This window comes from Rhincodon typus, chromosome 13 (genome assembly GCF_021869965.1).
Source record: "Rhincodon typus isolate 14 chromosome 13, sRhiTyp1.1, whole genome shotgun sequence".
Classification (NCBI taxonomy): domain Eukaryota; kingdom Metazoa; phylum Chordata; class Chondrichthyes; order Orectolobiformes; family Rhincodontidae; genus Rhincodon; species Rhincodon typus.
Genome location: NC_063344.1, coordinates 63882147 through 63893544, shown reverse-complemented (window position 1 = coordinate 63893544; position 11398 = coordinate 63882147). Strand labels below are relative to the sequence as shown.

Genomic DNA, 11398 nt, shown 5'->3' with positions numbered 1-11398 from the left:
TAGAGAGAGTAGAGAGAGTAGAGAGAGTAGAGAGAGTAGAGAGAGTAAAGAGGTGGCCATGAGTTTAGAAATTTGATTGAATACAATTCTGCTGCTGCTGATAGCAAACAGTGCCTCATGGATGGCCAGTTTTGAATTGCTAGATCAGTTTAAAATTTGTCCCATTTCGCAGCATTGTAGGGTCACACAACATGATGGAGGGTATTTTCACTGTGTGGTGCGCACTCCTACTGATAACTGTCACGTACAGATATCTGCTACAAATAGACTGCAAGAATAAAGTCAAGTGTGTTTCTCACCCTAGCTGGTTCCCTTCCACCAGCTGCAGACCCAGTCTAGAGCTATCTCCTGTAGGATTAGGCCAGTTTCACTGTTAGTGGTGCTGCCAAGCCACTCTTGGTGATGAATACTGAAGCCCACCCTCAACAGTATATTGTATAGGTACCACCTTCAGTGTGTCCTACAAATAATGTTCAACATGGAGGAGAACTGATTCATAGCTGAGGCGGTTGGTTACCAGCAGGACTTGCACTTGCCCACATCTGACCTGATGCCATGAGACTTCATAGGGTCCAAAGTCAACCTTGAGGATTCCCAGGACTTAGGTTTTAACACAAGTTAGTGTTTAGTAACACCTTCCCACAGCATGCATCACTAGTTTCACACCATGAAGGTTTTCAACAGAGTACACGATTGTGCCATACTGAGGTCAGAGTCAAAGATCTGAGTGCAACCAAAAGAACAAGCCTTCAGCAATCACCAAGTTATTTCCAAACCAGCATCAGTAAAGTTTTCAGAGATAGTAGGAACTGCAGATGCTGGAGAATCTGAGATAACAAGATGTAGAGCTGGATGAATACAGCAGGCCAAGCAGCATCAGAGGTGCAGGAAAGCTGACGTTTCGGGCCCAGACTAGATTTCTGAAGAAGGGTCTAGGCCCGAAACATCAGCTTTCCTGTGCCTCTGATGCTGCTTGCCCTGCTGTGTTCATCCAGCTCTACACCTTGTTATCTCAGTAAAGCTTTACCCACTCTCCTTTCTGGCTGCCATAGTTTGTACAAGAGTGCACTCATTGTTTATGAAAACAATTATTACATCATTCCACACATATAATCTGAAAGCAGTACAAGTGTAGTCAAATACTATTTCTATCTATGCAAGCACACTTCAACAGATTAACTACACTTCACATTGAGCGATAAATATTTTCTCACTGTCAGTTGAATCACACGTAGTAATCCTGAACATGGACTATATAAAATACAAGAGTAAAGAACTGCAGATGTTAGAAATCTGAAATAAACATGAAATCCAAACAGAAAGAGCTGGACACATCAGCCCAGGGAGCATAAGCAGGGGATAAACAAGAGTCAATGGTCCAAGATCTTTACTAATTCTGATGTAAGGTCACCGAGATCTACTACTCAGAACACAGATGCTTCAAACTATTTCCCAATTTCATTTGGAGCTAAAGTAGCTCCTTTTGACACTCCTAAAAAGCAAAATTCTGTCCAGCCTCATTTTGCTTCAGTGAGAATTCAGGATGACACAAAGCATAATAGACAGACCTTGTGATTATATCACCTAGTTATTTATGCTCCAGGTTGCAGCTTTCAAGTCAAACTTAGAATGAAATGGATAACAACACTCACACATGGCTATTAAATGTCAGCCCAAGCAGGAGAAGCACAAACTTTAAAATTTGATTGTTTAGGAGTGAAATCAGGAAGAATGGTTTCAGATAAAAGGTACTGAACTCACTTTTATAAAATAATGAAGACAGTAGATTAATGGAAATGGTCACAGCTGAGTTTGATTCAAAGGCAGATTAATAGAACTGGGGTCTACAGCATCTATGATTTAAATTGTGGGCCAGCTCCTGTTCCCACATTAGAGATAGTAAGAACTGAAGATGCTGGAGTCAGAGATAACAGTGTGGAGTTGGAGGAACACAGCAGGCCAGGCAGCATCAGATGAGCAGGAAAGTTGACATTGCGGATCGGGATCTTTACCCCAGCCCTATCCCTCCTCTCTGAGATAACAAGGTGTAGAGCTGGATGAACACAGCGGACCAAGCAGCATCCTCTCTATTTATTTCCGAGCTCCCTTCCCCCTCCCCATTTCGGAAGAAGGGTCCGGACCCGAAACTTTCCGGCTCCTCTGCTCCTGGCCTGCTGTGTTCCTCCAGCTCCACACTGCGTTGTCTCCTATTCCCACAGTCACCGATTTGCTCTGGGAGGCTGGGTAGATAACTACTGCAATGTCAGGCCTCCTCACAAAAGAAGGTGCATGAATACAAAAGGGAAACTGTGAAGCTCACGCAGAGAAAGCGCGCCTTTGAATTTCTGGCCGAGAATTGCAGTAGGGGGCTGGCACAGAGAATCCCACAAGGACCCTTACTGACCACAACCCAGGGTCAATGTAAGATATTAACCACGGGGGAGGGCATCCTGGGATCAGACCGTCAGAACAGGCTTTCACAAACCACAACCAGCGCTACTCTCGTGGTCCCACCACGCCTCCCCAAAAAAAAAATACTGCCTTTCCTTTTCTTCTCCTGCCCGCTGTGACCGAAGCCCAACAATACCATACCGGGCCGGGCCCTTGCCGTCTCTCACAGACTCACCGCCAGCAGCTCCGGGGAAACCTGCACCGCCCCTGCGTGCCGGGCGTGATGGCGTCACCGACACGCACTGCGTCGTGACGTCGCGGCGTCAGCTCGGACCGGAGAGGAGCGGGGCAATGGAGAGCTAACTGAGTGCCGCGGGCTAATATAATATTCTGGGGGTGACAGTGAGTCAGGGGGTAATGGTGGGGATAAATAAATCCCTTGGAAGATATGGAGAGCTAACTGAAGGCCCAGGGATAACATAATAACCTGGGGGGGGGTATATGTGGGGAGCGGGCTGACAGTAGGGCAGGTGTAATGGTGAGTATAAGTAAATGTCTGGTGGAGGGGGGGTAATGGAGAGCTAACTGAAGATCCCGGGCTAATGTAATAACCTGCAGTTGGGGATGGTGACAGTAGGCCGGGGGTAATGGTAGGGATAAATAAATGCCTGGGGGTAATGGAGAGCTAACTGAAGGTTTTCTAGGGATCCTGGTTTGAATTCCACCACGGCATGTGATGAAATTTGAATTCAATGAAAAAAAAACTGGAATTAAGAGTCTTAACAATGACCATGAATCCATCGTTAATTATCAGGAAAAACCCATCTGGTTCACTGATGTCCGTTAGGGAAGGAAACTGGTCCGGCCTACATGTGGCTCCAGACCCACAGCACTGTGGTTGACTCTTAACTGCCCTCTGAGCAATTAGGAAAAGGCAATAAATGCTGACCTAGTCAGAGGTGTCCTCATCCTGTGAATGAATTTTTTAAAAATTGTCTTTGCCATTCTTCTCCTTACTCGTTATCCTGGTTACCATTACCTGTGAAATTAATTTAAACCTCTTGAGTATCCCTGGCAGGTTGGAAAAACATTTGGATTTTCATCTCTTGGGAAGTAAATGTCTTACAGCAGCTGCTTATAATCGCAGGATCCAATTTACAGTGATCGCACCAAGCTGGACATTGCTATATGGGAACCTGGCGTGGTTAACAAATGCTTCTGGCCAATCTTAGGAAACCCTAATGGCACCATGAATAAAACCCTGCACTTGCTGGCAAAGTAATCACAATGCTCATTGTTATCAATTGTATGTGTGGGTTGCTCCACAAGTAATGCAGTGGCTATTTCCTGGATGTCAGCCTTGGCTTGGTAGATACCGCTCTTACCTCCAAATGAGAAAGTTCTAAATTCAAGTACTACTATAGAAACTTTGACACAGAGATCTGGGCTGACAGACCAGCACAGTACTGAGAGAATGCTGCCTTTCAGATGAGATGTTGAACCAAGACCCCATCCGCTTTTATAAGTGGGTAAGTTGATGTGTAATATCACATGATCCTACTTCAAAGACAAAGTGGATTCATCTCATTGTCTTGGCAAGTAACTATTGCTCATTCAGCTGAATTGATACATAGGTTATCAGATCACAGTTACATTTGTGGGAGCTTCCTGTGTGCAAATATGCTACCATAATTCCTACATTATAAAATTGATTACACTTTAAAGGTACTTCATTGGCTGTAAAGCACTTAAAGCATCCTAAGACCATGGAAGACACTATAACAATGTCTTTCTTTTCCCTACTCTCAACCGTGAGACACAGGAGATGTGTGGAGTAGCATCCTGAAATGATTCTCAGCCAATAAAACGTTATGGTTAGTCACACCTCAAAGTGGAAGGTTTACATGCAAAGGTCAGAAACAGTGTACCTCGAGAAGCACAGCTTCCTCAATAGCTGCTTACTAGACGTGTTTAGGAAAGGTCACCTTGAGCCTGTCAATGCAGGTGGCTAGTTAAGGCCTTGAACATGCAAACGACATTATGCTTGCTGAATGTTCAGCCGGCACTCTGCTATCTGAATATGGCTCAGCAAGAGGATCACAGAGCATTAGGTTTCGCTGCTTATTGAGAGTAACCAATCAAAATAAACAATTTTCAAAGTCACAGTTCCCTTTGACACCATCAAATGTAGTGCATTGATTTGAGTTTTTTCAGCCTCTGGGCTCTTTAAATTCCAAAGTTGATTAGCTCCAAACTTGATTAGCTCGAAACCAATCCCACAGCAGGCTGGAAATCTCATTTCTCACAGTTAAAATCAGATACTAATTGTATTCCAATGACCCAATTCGCCTGATATCCTCAAGACTCCCAGTTTAGCATGTTTAACCAGTGGGAAAGTCCTCAAAGTTAAATTTTCTTTCAGGCTGCAGGGGCATGGAGATTGGATCACCTCTTGGATGCCTTCTTCCTGCCTTGGTGGAGTAGGATAACCACCCCATCCACCTAAGAGTTTTATCATGGGGAGATAGACAATATACACTACACACACACATAAATGACCTTTCATGGTTAAACATTTCACTCTGCATTTCAGTATGAAAGGCAGTGTCCAAGATTTCAGTTACTCATCACATGAACTCTTATCTTTCTTATTTGCACGGACAATATTGGGAATGTACCAAACCACGTAACTGGTAAACAACCTTCTGGGTAGCTTGAGCAACCATTCAGAATTTGCAAATTGGATTGAAGAGCTGAAATATAAGAGCTGGTATGTTATTAGTTTTGAATGTTTACTTAAATACTTGACTGAAATGGAGGCCAATCAGCAGGCTGTGTCTTCACCTAATACCACCCACCTAAAATAAATTCCTGTCCAGCTGTGGTTTGTTTGTAACTAGATGTGATTGTATAAGAACTGGAATTCTAATTTGCAGGTACAAAGCTTACGGGATCCATATCTTTAGGAAACAAAAACAAGCACAAAGTACAAAGACAAGGTAGTTCTAGTAAATCTTTATAAGACATTGGTCAACTGAGGTTTTAACTCAAGTATTATGTGCATTTCTGAGGACCAAACTTTAGGAAGGATTGTCCAGTTTGCAGACATTTACAAGAATGATATCTAAAGTGAATGGCTTCATTTATCTTGAGAAACTAGGCAAAATAAGACTTTTCCCCTTACAGCAGAGTAAGGCTAGGGGAGATCCCAGTAGAGGTGTTCAAGGTTGCAAGGGAATCTGATAGGAAAAAATAAGGAAATACATTCCACTGGCAGGAGACCAGAGATTTAGTTTTATTTGCAAAACACCAAGAGGGGAATTGAGATCATTTTTATGCATCAAATTATTGTGATCTAGAATGCATAGCCTGTAAGGTTTTGGAAACAGATTCAGTTGTGACTTTCAGAATGGAAATTGTTATAGCCTTGGAGAAGAAAGCATTTACAGAGCCAAAAGGAAAGAGCAAGGATGTGGACTTAATGGATAGCTCTTTCAGATAGCTTCTGCAGACTTGATAGGGCTCTTTTGTCCCTACCGCCAAGCCCGAAAACCCAGGTACAAGTCCCACCTGCTCCAGAGGTGGGCAAAATAACATCTTTGAACAGGTTAATTAGAAAATATCTACCCAGACCGGATGGGCTGAATGGCCTCCTTGTGTGCACTACAATTCTATGATTGAACAATTCTACAAAAGCCGTAGCGTTTGGAATTGCACATTTCTGCCTGAGCAGTGTCCTTCCATGAATCCACACCTGGAGAAATAGAAAACGTCTGAATGCTGACGGGGAAACACTGAATGATGCAAACGTGGAACTGGTTAGCTGCAAAGAGAAAGAAAACATGTTTGATTATCGTCAGAGCCTTGCGAGCCTCTGCCAGCTCCAAACTAGCATGGAGCAGTCACTGTAAACACACTGGCTTTGGTAAAGTCCATCCCATGCTGTAAAAGTTCTGAGAAATATGAACAGATCAGTATTTGTCAGTTTACGAATAGCTGACTACTCCTAATACACTTAGACCCTCAGGAAGCACAAAAGATGGACAGAGTAATGGATAATTCAACACAGTTTGACATCAACAACAATTTACATTTATAGGTGCTGTTAACTCAGTGAAGTACTGAAAGGCTGACCAAAAACTTGATGACTGAGATGCTTTTAAGAAGCGTCATTAAAAAAATAGGAGAAAGAGCCAGATGGGTTTGGGGACAAAATTCTGCAAAATGGACTTAAAGAGTAGTTAAAATCAGGGATGCACAAGGGGTCAAAATTGTATGAGCATAGAGACCTTAGCAGGTCTTCAGATTGAACAGCGTTGCAGAATTAGCAAAGGTGAGGCCATTGAAAGCAAGGATGAGCTTTTAGTATTGAGGCATCACTGAAGTGGAAGCTAATGTAAATTAGCAAACATCACGATGATGGGTGAAGGAATCTAATGTGTTATGAGCAGCATAAAATTGGATGGGCCCACATTTATGGAAGATTACCACAAGTGGCTGGCTGTTAGAGCACCAGAACAGTTACGGTTACAAATAACTAAGGCACAGATGAAGGTTTCAACAGCAGATGAGCTGAGGCAGAGAATATTCTGTTGAAGCAGACAGTCATAGCGCACAAGCAGTTCTGTGGTTAGAGATGGCAGTGTCAAATGTGACAGAAGTCGGTGGCTAGGAAACAGAGCTTGTGGCTGGAATTGAAGACAACAGCTTTGAACTTCTGAATATTTGGTGGAAGAAATTTCTGCTTCTCTGCAACTGGATATTGGACAAGCAGTGTATCAAATCTGAGACAACAAAGTGGCTGAAAGAGGTGCTGCAGAGGCAGGGCCGAGTGTCTACAAGCAGAAATGTGGAATCCAATGAGTTGTTTCGAGATGATGTTGCTGAAGGGCAGCCCATAAATGAGAATTAAGAAGAACCAACAATGGCTTCGAGGTAGGACCAGGGGTGGGAAGATATAGAGGCATGAGGAGAAGCTATTGTAGCTGATTCTTAGGCTATGACTGGATAGATAGAAATGGCTGGTATTCTTTAGAACTATTTTTAAAATTTATAATCTAGCTAAGTCTTGTCAGTGAGTATCCAGTGCATATAGTATCATGAGAAATCAATGATGGATTGTTTTGAAAGTGTGTGGCAATTGCTTTATAGATTAGATATCAAATACCTACAGCAGTTAGCTCATGTGTTGCAATCCTGTCCCTATCCTTGAGCTAAAGTGTGTTTATTGGTACAGTGTGTGATTACAGATTTCATCAGTATAATTATTTATCTTCTACTTTCTAACTATCTGACAGAAGCCTTGGGAACAAAGCTGGGTTACTGATACAGCTGGGAAACTTTTAGAAATTCATTTATTTGTACTCCTGTTCGGTAGAATTTAATGCCCCCAGAGTTTTGTGGCAGGGTGATCTTAATGGCCAATAATGACCTCATCCTGTCACTGTTAGTACATAAGCAGCAATGAACAAAGGACTCGATCCGCGGGGAACCCAAAAAGCAAAATCCTGTTAGAATTACTGAGACAGTTTTGAGAATGGAAGTATGAAAATTTGGCTTTTGAAGAAGGTGGTGGTAACAGCACTGTGGTTCCCTGAGCAACATACCTCAGACTCTATCCAGGTCCGCTACGTAATTCCATCAATGCCGTTCCAATCTGGGATGCGTGGCTAATCCCATACAGTGGGTGATATTTAATCCAGGTAACAGGGGACCTGCCCATCAACCAAAAAGAGGCCCGCATCACCACCTCTGGGATAGGTCAGCTATGTTAAGTGTCAAACACGCACTTGAGTGGACAGCCATGAACCTGCCCCAGGATCAAGGAGAGAGGTAGTGTTCATTCAGAAGCAAATAGCTGTCCATGTCAGGCAGTACCAGCGAGGGGGGAGCTGGAAGGGAGGAAGGAAAAGGGGAAGTCGAGGTAAAGATAAATGATTCACATCCAGTTTTTGTTCGCTCCTTTGATCAGGTACTGAAAGCTTGCTACAACGAACTCCCCCACATAGCCAACTTGAGACCAACCAGCCAATGTTGTGGATGTTAAGTAATATTAATGTTCTTTTATCTGGCATTGAGAAACAGTCTTGTGTACTTCTTTCTGAGCCAGTGAAAGCGAATGGTGTGGGAAAGGTTTAACAGTGCAATCATGGTCTTACTGAATGGTGGAGTAGTGAAAGAGGTCAAATAGCCTGCTTCTGCACTTAATTCATATCCTGACATGCATATTATGCTCTTTTTCTTCCAATACTGACCAATCAAGGTAATCTATTATTGTACAATACAGTGCACAAGCTTTAAATGGTCAGGTCAGGAATATTTGCTACTGAAGAATGTGAAATGTGGGATGTGAAGAGGAGAATCAATAAACAACACAGTGTGGGAAATCATGTCTCTTTAACTTGATTGAGTTTTTTTGAAGAAGAGGATTGATGAGGGCAGAGCAGTGGATGTGATCTCTATGGGCTCAAGTAAGGCGTTCGAAAGATTCCTCATGGTAGACTGGTTAACAAGGTTAGATCACATACAATACAGGGAGAACTAGCCATTTGGATACAGAACTGGCTCGAAGGCAGAGGCTGGCGGTGGAGAGTTGCTTTTTAGACTGGAGGCCTGTGACCAGTGGTGTGCCACAAGGATCGGTGCTGGGTCCACTGCTTTTCATCATTTATATAAATGATTTGGACATGAACGTAGGAAGTATAGTTAGTAAGTTTGCAGGTGACACCAAAATTGAGGTGTAGAGGACAACAAAGTAAGTTACCTCAAAGTACAACAGGACCTTGATCAGATGGGCCCAGGAGTGGCAGATGGAATTTAATTTAGATAAGTGTGGGGTGCTGCGTTTTGGAAAGGCAAATCAAGGCAGGACTTATAAACTTAATGGTAAAGTCCTGGGGAGTGTTATTGAACAAAGAGACCTTGGAGTGCAGGTTCATACTTTTTTTGAAAGTGGAGTCCCAGGTAGACAGAATAGGGAAGAAGGCATTTGGTATTCTGCCTTTCTTGGTCAGTGTGTTGAGTAAAGATGTTGGATGGCCATGTTGCGGCTATACAGGACATTGGTTAGGCCACTTTTCGAATATGGCGTGCAATTCTGATCATCCTGCTATAGGAAGGATGTTGTGAAATTTGAAAGGGTTCAGAAAAGATTTACAAGGATGTTGCCAGGATTGGAGGGTTTGAGCTATAGGCAGAGGCTGACTAGGTCGGGGCTATTTTCCCTGGAGCATTGGAGGCTGAGGGGTGATCTTACAGAAGTTTATAAAATCATGAGGGGCAGGGATAAGGTGAATAGCCAAGGTCTTTTCCCCGGGCTAGGGGAATCCAAAACTAGAGGGCATAGGTTTAAGGTGAGAGGGGAAATGTTTAAAAGGGACGTAAGGGACAACGTTTTCACTCAGAGGGTGGTGTGTGTATGGAATGAGCTGCCAAAGAAAGTGGTGGAGGCTTTACAATTACAACATTTAAAAGGCATCTGGATGGGTACATTAATCAGAAGGATTTAGAGGGATATGGGCCAAATGCTGGCAAGTGGGACTAGATTAATTTAGGATATCTGGTCAGCATGGATGAGTTGGACTGAAGGGTATGTTTCTGTGCTGTACAGCTCTATGACTAAAACAGAGCAGTGGGAGTCGGTTCTCATTAATGATGAAGGAGAGGGGAATACTCACGTTTCTGAGATCATGCTTTGAGCTAAGCAAAGCTAATTGGGAAGCATCCTGTATTACTTAAAGACAAATTTTAATGATGGAATTGACACCAATCATAATTTAAACTTTGTACACTTACTTAAAGTCTGTCAATTAAAGCAGGTGAATGGGTTGCCTGGTCAAAATCTCATTAAAATGTACAATGTTACTCACTGGAAGATTGGAGAAGCATGTCTGAGGGCGTGTGGGAAAGATACAATAACCAATTCTTCTGCAAGAGGAACATTCCTGTTTTCCTTGGGTTTTGTTACTGAGCGAGTGAAATATGCAATCTGAGTCAGCTTCAGGATGCACAGGAAATAAGAGTGCATAAACCGAAGAAGGTGTCTGCAACATAGCAGAATTTATGACAGTCTTGCAAATTTTTTTGTGAGTATGTGCACACTTTGTGGCTGAAATGGATGTGGCGTTGGATGTCTCCATCAGTTTCTGAATTGGGGCAGGCAACTGCAGCAGTTGAAACTTGGTGAGAAAACAGAACTCAGTTTGGTTTCCTTTTGCACTATTCCTGTGCTTGAGGATGTTTTCTGTTTGAAACATTAGTCTTTTCACTTCCCCACCTGCCCCCTTCGCCCCTACCTCCCCTACCCCACCCTGTCCTCTTGGGTAGCCATATCAGATTTTTCTAATGCTAATTAGAGTTCTTGTCTCCCCTCCCTCATCCCCAGTCTTCACCCTGTTTCTCCTGTAACCAAAGACTCCGTCTTAATCTCATTGGTAGTAAGTCTTGAGCTGTTGTTCACAGCTGCTGAGGAACTGAAAAGTTAATGGTGGATAATGGTTGACCATTTATCGCTTGAATTCAGGCTGGCAAACCGGCCTTTCTGCTCAAATGCACAGTAAAATTGCAAAGTCGTCAGGAAAGAATCTTTAGTGAATTGAACAATAAAGTGTGATCTTACAAATCTTGAAAAAAACATATGCATCATAAGACTTTGGATCACAAAATTGTCAAGGATTCTCTTGGTCTGGTGCAATAATATCTGAAATGAGAAATGTAGAACCTCAAACAAACAAAAGAGATCCTCTAACATTAACTGAAGATTGCGATAACTCCCATGGATAAATTCTGAGACCTGCCAAACAAAACCAAAATAAATTCTCCTGGGTGGCACTGAATGGTAAAATAACGTCTTGCTTGATATTTTACTAGTTCTAAAACAGATGCCATATCATAAATAACAAGGTGCACAGCTGCATGAACACAGCAGGCCAAGCAGCATTGGAGGAGCAGGAAGGCTGACGTTTCGGGCCTAGACCCTTCATCAGATTTCTGAAGAAGGGTCTAGGCC

General features: G+C 42.9%; 1 long non-coding RNA gene across 3 annotated transcripts in view; it reads right to left on the bottom strand.

The window, feature by feature from the left end:
* Nucleotides 1–2755, bottom strand: part of LOC125484683 — a 6704-nt gene extending 3949 nt beyond the window's left edge. Inside the window, exon 1 of one of the 3 annotated variants that reach the window (XR_007263507.1) lies at nucleotides 2627–2755. This is a non-coding gene — a long non-coding RNA (uncharacterized LOC125484683). Of the gene's footprint in view, nucleotides 1–1761; nucleotides 2527–2592 lie in introns of those variants that run through there. The other 2 variants (XR_007263508.1, XR_007263509.1) reach the window with 2 other exon arrangements.
* Between the last annotated feature and the right edge of the window lie 8643 nt (nucleotides 2756–11398).